General features: G+C 45.0%; 1 protein-coding gene across 1 annotated transcript in view; it reads right to left on the bottom strand.

Moving 5' to 3' along the window:
* Positions 1-10,232, bottom strand: part of RASD2 (RASD family member 2) — a 30,235-nt gene extending 20,003 nt beyond the window's left edge. Inside the window, exon 1 of the mRNA XM_088468116.1 lies at positions 10,049-10,232. The gene's annotated coding sequence lies outside the window, so the exon portion shown is untranslated. The remainder of the gene's footprint in view (positions 1-10,048) is intronic.
* Between the last annotated feature and the right edge of the window lie 5,484 nt (positions 10,233-15,716).

The raw sequence follows: 15,716 nt of genomic DNA, 5'->3' as shown, positions 1-15,716 counted from the left end.
AGCAGCTGTCCGCTCGCATGTGGGTCGATGGTCTGCACTGCGCATGCGCACGACGGAGGGAGCTCCGTCGTGCGCATGCGCCAGACGCGACGAGCGAAGGACTTTCCTTCGCTTGTTGTGTCTGATCAAAGGGGGCGTGCTGTCGATGTTGATTGACAGCACGCCCCCTTTGGTGGGCATGCCGGGGGCGTGCCTCCCTGACGGGGGCGTTCCCAAGGGAACGCCTCCCGTCAGAAGCCGGCCCACTGACATCACTAGTTATGTCAGTGGGAGTGATTTTGGCTCTGATAGAGCCAAAATCACTCCGGGCCTTGCGGTTGAAAACCTCAACCGCAGGCTCCGGCTCGCAGTTTCGATGGTCACGACCATCGCGGCCATCAAACTGCACGCTCGTATAGGCTGTGGGTGGTGACCCACAGCTATACGAGCGTCCAGGAGGATGCTCCATAGTTATGGAGGACGGCCCTCATTCAGAGCGTGCGCTCTGCTCAGAGCGTACGGCTCTGAATGAGGGCCATAGTGTGCTCATGGCTCAGTCCTATCACAACTAGGGGTGTGCACCGGCCACTTTTCGTGTTTTGTGTTTTGGTTTTGGATCTGGATCTTTCTTCGTGTTTTGGATCTGGATTGGTTTTGCCAAAACCACCCTTCCGTGTTTTGGGTTCTGGGTTTTGTGTTTTGGATCTGTATTTTTTTGAAAAAAAGCATAAAAACAGCTAAAATCACAGAATTTGTAGGTTTTTCTGCTCCTATGCTATTATTAACCTCAATAACCTTAATTTCCACTCATTTCCAGTCTATTCTGAACACCTCACACCTCACAATAGTGTTTTTATGTCCAAAAGGTTGCACCGAGGTAGCTGGATGACAATGCTAAGCGACACGAGTGGGTGGCACAAACACGTGACCCATCTAGGCGTGAAACTGCAGTGGCAGACAGGATGGCAGTTTGAAAAACTAGGCCCCAAACTGTACATAATGCAAAGAAAAAAAAGAGGTGCAAGATGGAATTGTCCTTGGGCCCTCCCACCCACCCTTATGTTGTATAAACAGGACATGCACACTTTAACAAACCAATCATTTCAGCGCCAGGGTCTGCCACACAACTGTGGCTGAAATGATTGGTTCGTTTGGGCCCCCACAAAACAAGCTGGCAATTAATCTGGCCCTGCACAAACTGGCTCTACGGAGGCAAGATGTCATCCTCATCCTCCTCATCCACCAATTCCTCACCCTCTTCAGTGTGTACATCCTCATCCTCACAGAGTATTAATTCATCCCTGCTGGAACCACAGGTCCCTCTGTATGTTCAGGAGGCTGGTCTCCCTGGAAGAGTTGATAATTCATTTTATGAACATCATCTTCTCCACATTTTGTGGAAGCAACCTCCTACGCCTTTCGCTGACAAGGTTCCCGGCTGCACTAAACACTCTTTTGGAGTACACACTGGAGGGGGGGCAACTCAGGTAAAATAGAGCCAGTTTGTACAGGGACCTCCAAATTGCTTCTTTTTCCTGCCAGTACAGGTACGGACTGTCTGACATGCCTACTTGGATGCTGTCACCGATGTAATCCTTTAACAGACAGACGCACGCTTGTCGCTGCTGCTTTGAGGATGCAAGTGCGGCTACAGCCCACACAATTCACAAAGACAGAAAAAAGAAGAAGAATATTTTTATTGTTTGTGTAGCACACTTTGAGGGTGTCACCACCCTTTAACAGACAGACGCACGCTTGTCGCTGCTGCTTTAAGGATGCAGGTGCGGCTACAGCCCACACATTTCACAAAGACTGAAAAAAAAAGAACAATATTTTAATTGTTTGTGTAGCACACTTTGAGGGTGTCACCACCCTTTAACAGACAGACGCACGCTTGTCGCTGCTGCTTTAAGGATGCAGGTGCGGCTACAGCCCACACAATTCACAAAGACAGAAAAAAGAAGAAGAATATTTTTATTGTTTGTGTAGCACACTTTGAGGGTGTCACCACCCTTTAACAGTCAGACGCACGCTTGTCGCTGCTGCTTTGAGGATGCAAGTGCGGCTACATCGCACACAAGTCACAAACACCTTAAAAAAAATGTTTTATTTTTTGGAGCACTTTGAGGGTTACACCACCCTTTAACAGACAGACGCACGCTTGTCGCTGCTGCTTTGAGGATGCAAGTGCGGCTACAGCCCACACAATTCACAAAGACAGAAAAAAAAAGAACAATATTTTAATTGTTTGTGTAGCACACTTTGAGGGTGTCACCACCCTTTAACAGACAGACGCACGCTTGTCGCTGCTGCTTTAAGGATGCAGGTGCGGCTACAGCCCACACATTTCACAAAGACAGAAAAAAAAAGAACAATATTTTAATTGTTTGTGTAGCACACTTTGAGGGTGTCACCACCCTTTAACAGACAGACGCACGCTTGTCGCTGCTGCTTTGAGGATGCAAGTGCGGCTACATCGCACACAAGTCACAAACACATTAAAAAAATAGTTTTTTATTTTTTGGAGCACTTTGAGAGTTACACCACCCTTTAACAGACAGACGCACGCTTGTCGCTGCTGCTTTAAGGATGCAGGTGCGGCTACAGCCCACACATTTCACAAAGACCGAAAAAAAAGAACAATATTTTAATTGTTTGTGTAGCACACTTTGAGGGTGTCACCACCCTTTAACAGACAGACGCACGCTTGTCGCTGCTGCTTTAAGGATGCAGGTGCGGCTACAGCCCACACAATTCACAAAGACAGAAAAAAGAAGAAGAATATTTTTATTGTTTGTGTAGCACACTTTGAGGGTGTCACCACCCTTTAACAGTCAGACGCACGCTTGTCGCTGCTGCTTTGAGGATGCAAGTGCGGCTACATCGCACACAAGTCACAAACACCTTAAAAAAAATGTTTTATTTTTTGGAGCACTTTGGAGGGTTACACCACCCTTTAACAGACAGACGCACGCTTGTCGCTGCTGCTTTGAGGATGCAAGTGCGGCTACAGCCCACACAATTCACAAAGACAGAAAAAAAAAGAACAATATTTTAATTGTTTGTGTAGCACACTTTGAGGGTGTCACCACCCTTTAACAGACAGATGCACGCTTGTCGCTGCTGCTTTAAGGATGCAGGTGCGGCTACAGCCCACACATTTCACAAAGACAGAAAAAAAAAGAACAATATTTTAATTGTTTGTGTAGCACACTTTGAGGGTGTCACCACCCTTTAACAGACAGACGCACGCTTGTCGCTGCTGCTTTGAGGATGCAGGTGGAATCTAGACGGGATTTGGAACCGAGGACACACTACCTCCATCAATTGTCTAAATCCCACTGCACTAATGGCGGATACCGGACGCACGTCTAACACCAACATAGCAGTCAAGGCCTCAGTTATACGTTTTGCTTCAGGATGACTGCTGTCGTACTTCATCCTCATCACTAGGAACTGTTGGAGGGTCAATTGTTTAGTAAAAGTAGTGATGTTCCTACTTCCTCTCTGGGATGATGAACAACTCCCAGCAGCAGCAACAGCACTAGGAGGAAGTGGTTCTTGATCTTTCCCTATTTTATTTTTATCGGAGAAAGTTTGGTCCTCCATTTATGTTATATTGATATATACGTGCGGCTAAAGCGCACACAAACACAGAAAATATTGTTTTATTTTTGCTGGAGAGTAGTGCACTTTGTGGGTTACACCACCCTTTAAGAAATGAGCCAGCCGTCTCTTTACTTATGGGACACAGGCGCACGCTTGGCGCTGCTCATTTGTTGATGCACGTGCAGCCACAGTGCACACAAGTCACAAACACAGAAAATATATATTTTTTTGTTTTGGAGTGTACTTTGGGGGTTACAGAACCCTTTAACGGTCAAGCCAGCCGGCCCTTTACTTATGACACAGGCGCACGCTTGGCACTACTTTGTTGATGCACGTGCGGCTACTGCGCACACAATTCACAAACACAGAAAATAATTTTTTTTTTGGTTTGGACTGGAGTGTACTTTGGGGGTTACAGCACCCTTTAACGGTCAAGCCAGCCGGCCCTTTACTTATGACACAGGCGCACGCTTGGCACTACTTTGTTGATGCACGTGCGGCTACTGCGCACACAATTCACAAACACAGAAAATAATTTTTTTTTTGGTTTGGACTGGAGTGTACTTTCGGGGGTTACAGCACCCTTAACGGTCAAGCCAGCCGGCCCTTTACTTATGACACAGGTGCACGCTTGGCACTACTTTGTTGATGCACGTGCGGCTACTGCGCACACAATTCACAAACACAGAAAATAATTTTTTTTTTGGTTTGGACTGGAGTGTACTTTCGGGGGTTACAGCACCCTTTAACGGTCAAGCCAGCCGGCCCTTTACTTATGACACAGGCGCACGCTTGGCACTACTTTGTTGATGCACGTGCGGCTACTGCGCACACAATTCACAAACACAGAAAATATATTATTTTTTTAGCACTTGGGGGGAGCACCCCTGATGGACAGAGCACCCCCTGGACAACACTACAGCACTCCTTTAGGACTGGGACACTGCACAGGACTTTAGAGTGGACACAGCCCCTATGGAGAACTGACTGCACAACACAGTCCAGCCAGCCCCTATGGACTTTGAAGTAGTGGACACAGCCCCTATTAACAACAGCAGCACAGCACAACACAGCCAGCCCCTATGGACTTTGAAGTAGTGGACAACAGCAGCACTACACTACACTACACTACACAGCCCTAACTCCCACCCTCCCTCTTCACTGTCCACAGCCGAGTGAGAAAATGGCGCCGACGCGGGTACCTTATATAGGATCCAAAACCCGCGAGACTCGGAAGGCGGGATGATGACGTTTTGCCTCGATTTCAGATCCGAGTCAGGCGGGAAAAGTCGAGCCTGACTCGGATCGGACTCGGATCGGGGGGGCTCGGGGGGGTTCGGATTTCAGAAATCTGAACCCGCTCACCCCTAATCACAACCATACCACAGGGCAGAATAAATTGTCTGTCACTCCAGCTCTGTTCATAGACTACATGGGCCTGGTCCAGAGATGTACGCTAATGCAATCACAGCTGCGATTACGCATGGAACGCAGCTGCGAACATATGCTAATACTTCCAAAGCTTTCCCTGGCATAGGGACGCCCACTGCTGCCTTCTCATATCTGTCCAATGTCGCACTCCTGAGTAAACATCGGTAACATCGACGCACATCGGCCAGTCGCGCAGCTTATAAATCAAGTCTGACCAGCTGTAAACAATGCAGCTCTCCCGACACACTAAGAGCTCTAATGCTGCAAAAGCGATCACAATGGCTAATTTATGCACGCCCATGGAAAGGGCGTTTAAGCGGTCAGATGCGCCCGTGTTTGCCTAACCACCCCCTATTACCTCCCCTAAACGCTGTGCAACAACAATCGCTCAAACTGCGTAAGTATCGCCATTGCAAACATCTCTGAATCAGGCCCTGTAAACAACAAAATGCAAATTTGCCAATGCAGTTTACATCTCCGGAAGTTTGCAATTCTACCACAAAATAACATTGCAGACATTTTTGACACAGTTTCGCTCATATCTAGTAATTATTATGAAGCTAAGGCTGCTCTGTGTGCTTCACAGTATTCTGACTCTCTGTAAACTCAGTTTAAATCCTACTGGTGGAAGCACCAAGGGAAGTGGATATCAGATACCCATGCCTGTGCCTAATCAGGGGGGCTAGGTGAGATATGACCACAACCCCAATATGGTGTGACCACACTCTATTCAATGGACAGTGCAGAGGGCACTGGTGTTCACAATGGGGTGCTTGGCTATGCCAATACATACTTAGGCATGCCCCCAAGGGGATCCAGTAAGGATGCCAGGGAATGGGATGCCAGACGTCAGTATGCCAACTCCAGAATCCCGATGCTCGACAGAATGCCGACTCTGGCATCCCAAAGGGATTAAAATACAGACATCTGCATCCTGAAGGTAAGTATGCAGATTACGGTTAGGGATAGGCCGGGGATGGGGGGGTTAGGTTTAGGGACCTGCCGGGGTGGGTTAAGGTTAGGCACTGCCCGGGGAGGGTTAGGGTTAGGTTGCGAAAAGGGGGGGTTGGGGTTAGGCACCACTGGGGGGAGATTAGGGTTAGGCACCACCGGCGGGAGGTTAGGGTTAGGTACTGCCCTGGGAGGGTTAGGTTTAGGGTGCGGGAAGGGGGGGTTAGGTTTAGACACCACCAGGGGGAGGTTAGGGATAGGCACCACTGGGTGGAGGTTAGGGTTAGGCACCACTGAGGGAGGGTTAGGGGGGGGCGAGGGTTATGCTACTTACCAGCCCGTCAGGATATTCAACATCGGGATGCCGCTGTCGGCCTTCTGAATGTCAGCATCCTGTCCGCCAGTAAATCATACCAATTCCCCCCCCCTCCCTAAGTATCGGGACCCAATAGATCTCCCGGTGAACATATGTCTCTGCCTCATTATATGTGAGATGTTGAGTGTCACCCAACAATATTTAAACTTAAACTCTTTGAAGCTTGAGAGGCAAGATCAGAGTCTTATGCTGGGTACACATTGTACGATATATCATTTGTACAGCTGACAAACTATATATCGTTCAGTACATCTGCAGGTGTGTATACACGATATATCTGTGAACGACGTCATTCACAGATATATAACGTCGGCTATGCAGCACAGCAGATTAAATATATCTTGCAGATATATCATGCACATCTACCGGTGTGTACGGGCGACCAACTGACCCATTATGCTGGCTGCAGGACTCGCCAATAATGGCAACACAAATACCCACCCAGTTGTGATGTCTGGCCAGACATATTGAGTGACTTATTGGTGAGTGTGTATGCTTACCAAATTGGTCACTCTGTCTGCGGGACAGTTGGCTGGCCGTTGGGTCAGTCAGGTATGTACCCCACATACTTGCACCTGCCTGTTGTCCCTTTCTCACTGTAAACAGCTCTTATGTGCAGAGAGGAGGATGTGAAGAGAGTGGGAAGGGTAGAGAATAGCGTCCAATTATACTGACACTGCAGAATTGACATACAGTAGTAGGAGCTGAGCAGTATATAAGTTAAAGTCGCACATAAAAAGTAACAATCCTCAATACAGGCCCTTAAATAACTGCATATCTCAATGAGCCCCATTCTCCAGTGATCCTTGTTGCCCTCAAAACAGTGCATATGACATTTCATTAAAAAGATGGGAGGCGGTAGTGGTGGCTGTCTGTAGTCTGCATGGGCTTCATATCACCATTGATGGCGTCCTGCACATGCACAACAGGTTTCAATCTACTAGTTCAGCAAGACAAGGAAAGAAATGCTGTGCTTTGAATCTAGAGTGTGGCAATGAATATCTACAAAGCACCATATCAGAACAATGAATAATGGTGCGTACAAGTGGCAAACGCAGGATTTCTAGAAGGGGGTTTCCAAATCCTTGATTTTAGAGTGACTTTGGCCAGTCCATGAAAAGGGCAGAATTAGTACTTAACCAGCTTTAATATGTGTCATACAAAGTGTATTGTGTGTCATAATTCCAGCATATACAGGATCACAATAAGCCATTAGATGCGGCAGTAGGGCCATCCTGCCTGAGCTGAATATTTGTAATTTAGATGTGGGCACCATTCCAGAGCATTGTTTCAAGTTTGGGGGAGCAAAACCTAGCACTGCCCTGGACATATATGTACATATTGGGCTCTATAGCAGTGCATCCCTAATAGTGCATGTTTTCCAGATCTCCTAGTTGGTGCATAGGTTTTTGTATTACTGGCTGATACCTGTTAAAAGATCTACAGGTGGTGCTATCTATTTCATTTGTGATACTAAGAAGAACATGTAGCACTAGTAGAATGCTATTATATTACTATTTCTACTGTGGTCATGGTGTGTGCTGGGGAGGGGGGTTTCCAGGCAGCCGGAACCTCCCCCTGCATTTGCCTATGCGTACACACTGTATGATTAGTCAGCGATAACGATATCGCTGACTGATCTCCCTGTACCTTCCCGGTGTGCTGGATGATCTATATCGATCATCCAGCACACCACCAACCCACCAACGACGGGCGGGTCCCTATGTATCCTTTACGATATCGTCCAGGTAGGGCAGCATGTACGGCCGATGGTCGATATCGTTATCGTCCATACATGCCCGTGCATCACTGGGAAGAAAAGAAACAAATTAAACTGAAATCTGTTTATTTATGTAAAGAAAAAAAATCACATAATGTTTGTGGTTTTACCAATGGTAGAATAGAAGACAGAGTGGATTTAGACTGTGTTTTACCACCAGAAATAGAGAACAGTTGTATTGTCTGAAACCTGTTGTTTGTTTAAAAATTGCATATGTTCTATGTATTAGGGGCCCATTTATCATTAAATATTTGCGGCTTATTCCTCAAAAACACCCGGTTTTCGGGGATATCCACAAATATTTAGTATCCCCTGAATGTATTATGTAGGGATCACAGTAGATATGTCCGATATCTGCTGTTGGCCCTCCATTTCCGCCAGCAGCTGCTACCCCCATATGTTTTCCATGAGGGATGCGATGCTGTCAGATTTACCAAGTGGAAAAAGATCCCTGCACATTGCATTACTAGCCAGGAGAGAGTACTATAGGAACATCCCCCAGCAATGGCTGCTGTGCATGTGTGGTCAGTAGATCGCACGTGAGCAGGATCCCTGGCACAGAAGTGAAGAGACCACTGACACGGTCACTTCACTCCCAGCACATCGCAGGGATGGGTGCATTTCGGATCCCCTCTCCCTATATGTGATTTTTAATACATCCGGTATGATCACATAATATCGCTCCCAGATCACATTGTGTATTAATAACAGGGCCCCTTACTGTTAGATCCCATAATATAAACACACAATAGACGTTTTAAATATTTAAGCTATATATTCTTCAATAACAACAAAGACAACTTCAGAATCTTCTGGTATTTTTGCTACATTGTATGTTTTATGCACTTGCACTGCATGTTCTGTGTAGTTTGTGACAAATTATGCAGAACATTGCATAATAACACACAAGTAACACAACTTGACCTTGAAGAGTAAAAAATACAGATTTATTTTAATATCCAGTTTTATTAAATAATGTCCCTGTAAAGCGCTGCATAACATGTAGGTATTCTATACAGAAATGATAATATAATATAATAAATACATATGATTAGCACATATGTATTTGCATGTTCTACAATATTTTTTTTTATAAATCTACTACACTACTGTATTTTCCATTGCTGTCTTATGTTTTATACTGTTTTGTAACATAATTGTACTGTAACATAAGCATGTTATTTTCCTTTTCAATATTTCCAAGTGCTGAACAGAACAATGAACTATATTATTACAGCAGTATACACATTGCCATATTATCATGCATATTACTGTAATAATATACATGAATATTACGGTATATTTTCTATGCCAGATTACTATATTGCCAAATTTGTTGACAGCACTCAGTGTCATGACGCCATACACTCTAGTTAATAAAGTTGCATATTGATTAAACATGTATGCTGTAATAGTATTGCATACATTTTTGTTAATATTGTATATGTTACTGTGATCATTGTTATAGGTTATTGCTATGCAATCATATACTAAAATGAAATGTTCCCCATAATTTTTTTCCAAGTCACTCCTGTATTTAAGGATTCTAAACTATCCCTCCTGATCAGTTTGTACATCATTCATGTTATTTACAATTACATTTTGCAGACTGAAGTACACACTGTATCTATCTAAGGTACCCATTAGGAGTTAGTTGTAGATTGTATTACAGTAGCCTTCCTATAATGTAAAACAGAAAAATAGAATCTGCATTATACTGTGTTGTGTATTGCAACTATCCTGTTGCTCAGGAGATGAGCTTTGGGAACTATAGCCTGAGTGCTATATCCTCTACTATGCTATATCCTGTACTATTATTGATATGTATCCTATGTAACATACAGAATGTAACGTTATGAAGCTATCTCCTGCGTAGTACATGTATTCTCCTGCGTAGTAGTAGATGTATTGCTGTATCTTACCTTTGTCTGGGTACAATGTATTAGAGAAAATACGCTGCTTCCAGTCTCCCCTGGTCTCTGATATAGCAATTTTCCGTTTCCAAATTGTGTTTCTCCAGTAAAGTCCCCATATGCTGCTACTGTACCTCCTTCAGGGAAAGTGTGAGATGTTACAGAGTCACTGTTAGACACTTTAATGGCTCTTCTGCTCTGTCGTGGAGATCATCAGTCTATTAGAACGTTTAGGATCAGTGCAGCTATGCCAGTAATTAGAATGATTGTGCCTCGCAGAGTTTTAGGGAGTAAAGAAGGTATGTTACTAATACGTGTAATATATCTGTATATAAACCTGGTGTATGTCCAGTCTACATATTACTGAAGTCAGCTCTTCTTTCCTGAGCGACCATCGCATGAAGCCTAATAAATCTTCCAGCTGTGCTGTTGGGATTAGACAAAGTTACTGCAGCCTGTTACATCGCTTTCATCTCCCCTCCCAATCAACGCATACAGTTCCAACCATCCAGAGTAGTGCAAGGTGCAGCTGCAACAGATCGTCTCTCTGATGATATTTCAGCAATAGGGGAAGAGAGAGAGAAAGAATTGTATTTTTTTATGCAAATTTCCTGCCCCACCTCCTCCTGGAAGTCACCCAATCACAAACAGTGGCTGCTGATCTCTGTCTGTGCCATGATACATCGTCTATTGTGATGTATTATACTGTCTCTCTGACAAATGTACATAAAGTTTAAAACGAGAGGGCAGCAACAAAAGACTGTGTAAAGAGTGTAGAGTGAACAAGTTTGCAGATAGGTGCTTTGATTTGCAACAGGACAATTGTCTGAAATGAGGTTGAAACAATAATTGGCTATGTATATTAGGAGGGGGAGTTTTATCTTTCTATGTATCAATTTTAAATATATACTGTATGTATGTATGTATGTATATATATATATATATATATATCTCAAACATAAATATAACAAACACTAACACACACACACACATATACAGCGGGTAAAATAAGTATTGAACACATCAACATTTTTCTCAGTTAATATATTTGTAATGGGCTATTGTAATGAAATGTTCACCAAATGTCAGACAACCCATGCAAACCACACATTCAATGAAATCAAACCATAAATGTCCATAAATTAATGTTATATGTAATAATGTGAAAAGGTATTGAACATGCTTACTGAAATTTATTTAATACAAAAGCCGTTGTTGGTAATAACAGCTTCAAGACGCTTCCTGTATGGAGAAACTAGTCGCATGCATTGCTCAGGTGTGATTTTGGCCCATTCTTCCACACAAACAGTCTTCAAATCTTGAAGGTTCCGTGGGCCTCTTCTATGAACTCTGGAGCTGATTCAGACCCGTTCGCTAGGATATGATTGCTCATAGCTGCCCGATTTTTGCAATCTGCGCATGCGTATGCATCATATTGTGCGCGAACCACTGCAAGAGATTGGGAAGCGTTCACTCGCCCAGCATAGACAGCCCAGCTGAATGAGTGAAAGGTCAAGCCGTTTGTGGGTGGTGACAGGGGCAGGCCACTAGAAAGGGGGAGTGGAGGTGCGAACGCAGGCGTGCCTGAGTGTTTCAACGTCATTTCAGAGGCGTGCATAATTATCAGGCAGCGTCATTGTACACGTCACCTGGTTGAAATACACACTGAAGTGATCGCAGTGCTTGTGGCAGGGTATGGTCAAACTCAAGCGCTGCAATCACATCCGATGGTGCTCGATGTACCAATGGTTTCAAGCACTTCCAGGAGATGACGTGCGCAAGTGGGCGTCTTATGAATGGCTGGTGGACGTCTGCATACACAAAGTGATCGCACGCCAAGACATAGTGGGCGTGCTAATGCCTTGCCATGTGATCGCCAGCCTTGCTGGGAGTGCGCTGGATATGCAGGGTGCGAGCGAACGCATCTAGCGAGCGGGTCTGAATGAGCTCCTCTGATTTTTAGTTCTTTCCAGAGATTTTCAATTAGATTCAAGTCAGGTGATTGGCTGAGCCATTCTAGCAGCTTTATTTTCTTTTTCTGAAACCAATTGAGAGTGTCCTTGGCTGTGTGTTTGCGATCATTGTCTTGCTGAAATGTCCACCCTAGTTTCATCTTCAGCATCCTGGTAGATGGCAGCAGATTTTTATCAAGAATGTCTTGATACATTTTTGCATTTATCCTTTTTCAGTTACTGTATATGAAGTATGCCTTTACTGTATGCTGAAAATCAGCCCCACGCCATGATGTTCCCACCTCCAAACTTCACTGTTGTTATGGTGTTTTTGTGGTGATGTGCAGTGCCATTTCTCCTCCAAACATGGTGTGTATTATGGCATCCAAAGAGTTACATTTTGGTCTATTCTGACCAGGCTATATTCGCCGAGTATTTCACAGGCTTGTCCAAATGTTGTGCAGCAAACTTTAAACAAGCTTCAAAGTGCTTTTTCTTCAGCAATGGAGTCTTGCATGGTGAGCGTGCTTACAGGCCATGGCGGTTGAGTGCATTACTTATAGTTTTCTTTGAAACAATTGTACCTGCTAATTCCAAGTCTTTCTGAAGCTCTCCACAAATGGTCCTTGGCTCTTGGACAACTCTTCTGATAATTTTTTTCACTAGTCTGTCAGAAATCTTGCAAGGAACACCTGGTTGTGGCCGGTTTATGTCGAAATGATGTTCTTTCCACTTCCAGATTATGGCCCCAACAGTGCTCACTGGAACATTCAGAAGTTTAGAAATCCTTCTGTATCCAATGCCATCAGTATTTTATGCAATAATAAGGTTGCGAAGGTCTTGAGAGAGCTCTTGCTTTTATCCATCATGAGATGTTTCTTGTGTTACACCTTGGTAATGAGACACCATTTTATAGGCCATCAGTCGGGACTGAACCAGCTTATATTAATCTGCACTGACAAGGGGCAGGATTGCTTTCTAATTACTGATAGATTTTAGTGTCTTGGCTTTCCATGCCTTTTTGCACCTCCATTTCTTCATGCGTTCAATACTTTTTCCCTGTGTCATTTCACATTATTACACATAATTTAATTTATGGATATCTATGGTTTGATTTCAATGCATGTGTGGATTGCATGGGTTGTTGCTGACATTTGGTGAAAATTTCCTTACAATAGCCCCATTAGAAACATTTTTACTGAGAAAAATGTTGATCTGTTCAATACTTATTTTACCCGCTGTATATACACTGCTCAAAAAAATAAAGGGAACACTTAAACAACACAATGTAACTCCAAGTCATTCACACTTCTGTGAAATCAAACTGTCCACTTAGGAAGCAACATTGATTGACAATCAATTTCATATGCTGTTGTGCAAATGGAATAGACAACAGGTGGAAATTATAGGCAATTAGCAAGACACCCCCAATAAAGGAGTGGTTCTGCAGGTGGTGACCACAGACCACTTCTCAGTTGCTATGCTTTTTGGCTGTTGTTTTGGTCACTTTTGAATGCTGGCGGTGCTTTCACTCTAGTGGTAGCATGAGACGGAGTCTACAACCCACACAAGTGGCTCAGGTAGTGCAACTCATCCAGGATGGCACATCAATGGGAGCTGTGGCAAGAAGGTTTGCTGTGTCTGTCAGCGTAGTGTCCTGAGCTTGGAGGCGCTACCAAGAGATAGGCCAGTACATCAGGAGATGTGGAGGAGGCCGTAGGAGGGCAACAACCCAGCAGCAGGACTGCTACCTCCGCCTTTGTGCAAGGAGGAACAGGAGGAGCACTGCCAGAGCCCTGCAAAATAACCTCCAGCAGGCCACAAATGTGCATGTGTCTGCTCATACAGTCAGAAACAGACTCCATGAGGGTGGTATGAGGGCCCGACGTCCACAGGTGGGGGTTTTGCTTACAGCCCAACACCGTGCAGGTTTTTTGATATTTGCCAGAGAACACCAAGATTGGCAAATTCGCCACTGGCGCCCTGTGCTCTTCACAGATGAAAGCAGGTTCACACTGAGCACATGTGACAGACATGACAGAGTCTGGAGACGTCAAGGAGAACGTTCTGCTGCCTGCAACATCCTCCAGCATGACCGGTTTGGCAGTGGGTCAGTAATGGTGTGGGGTGGCATTTCTTTGGGGGGCTGCACAGCCCTCCATGTGCTTGCTAGAGGTAGCCTGACTGCCATTAGGTACCGAGATGAGATCCTCAGACCCCTTGTGAGACCATATGCTGGTGCGGTTGACCCTGGGTTCCTCCTAATGCAAGACAATGCTAGACCACATGTGGCTTGAGTGTGTGAGCAGTTCCTGCAAGATGAAGGCATTGATGCTATGGACTGGCCCGCCCGTTCCCCAGACCTGAATCCAATTGAGCACATCTGGGACGTCATGTCTCGCTCCATCCACCAATGCCACGTTCCACCACAGTCCAGGAGTTGGCAGATGCTTTAGTCCAGGTCTGGGAGGAGATCCCTCAGGAGACCATCCGCCACCTCATCAGGAGCATGCCCAGGCATTGTAGGGAGGTCATACAGGCACATGGAGGCCACACACACTACTGAGCCTCAGTTTGACTTGTTTTAAGGACATTACATCAAAGTTGGAGCAGCCTGTAGTGTGTTTTTCCATTTAATTTTGATTGTGGCTCCAAAACCAGACCTCCATGGGTTAATAAATTTGATTTCCAATCATAATTATTGTGTGATTTTGGTGTCAGCACATTCAACTATGTAAAGAACAAAGTATTTAATAAGAATATTTCATTCATTCAGATCTAGGATGTGTTATTTTAGTCATCCCTTTATTTTTTCGAGCAGTGTATATAGCATATATACAGATATATACACACACACATATATATATATATATATATATATATATATATATATATATTAGGGGTGAGCGGGTTCGGATTTCTGAAATCCGAACCCCCCGAGCCCCCCCGATCCGAGGCCGATCCGAGTCAGGCTCGACTTTTCCCGCCTGACTCAGATCTGAAATCGAGGCAAAACGTCATCATCCCGCCTTCCGGGTCTCGTGGGTTTTGGATCCTATATAAGGTACCCACGTCGGCGCCATTTTCTCACTCGGCTGTGGACAGTGAAGAGGGAGGGTGGGAGTTAGGGCTGGCTGGGCTGTGTAGTGTAGTGTAGTGCAGAGTAGTGTTGTGCTGTGCTGTGCTGCGCTGTGCTGCTGTTGTCCATAGGGGCTGTGTCCACTACTTCAAAGTCCATAGGGGCTGGCTGTGTTGTGCTGTGCTGCTGTTGTCCATAGGGGCTGTGTCCACTACTTCAAAGTCCATAGGGGCTGGCTGGACTGTGTTGTGCAGTCAGTTGTCCATAGGGGCTGTGTCCACTCCAAAGTCCTGTGCAGTGTCCCAGTCCTAAAGGGGTGCTGTAGTGTTGTCCAGGGGGTGCTCTGTCCGTCAGGGGTGCTCCCCCCAAGTGCTAAAAAAATATATTTTTTTTGTGTTTGTGAATTGTATGCGCAGTAGCCGCACGTGCATCAACAAAGTAGTGACAAGCGTGCACCTGTGTCCCATAAGTAAAAGGCCAGCTGGATTGACCGCTAAAGGGTGCTGTAACCCCCAAAGGGCAGTCCAAACAAAATAAAAAAAAATGTTCTGTGTTTGTGAATTGTGTGCACTGTGGCTGCATGTGCATCAACAAAGGAGCAGCGCCAAGCGTGCGCCTGTGTCCCATAAGTAAAGGGCCGGCTGGC

This window comes from Taudactylus pleione, unplaced genomic scaffold, assembly GCF_031769625.1.
Source record: "Taudactylus pleione unplaced genomic scaffold, aTauple2 ptg000080l, whole genome shotgun sequence".
NCBI classification, from domain to species: Eukaryota; Metazoa; Chordata; class Amphibia; order Anura; family Myobatrachidae; genus Taudactylus; species Taudactylus pleione.
Note: the sequence above shows the minus strand (reverse complement) of the source record. Positions and strands in the feature narration are given on the sequence as shown.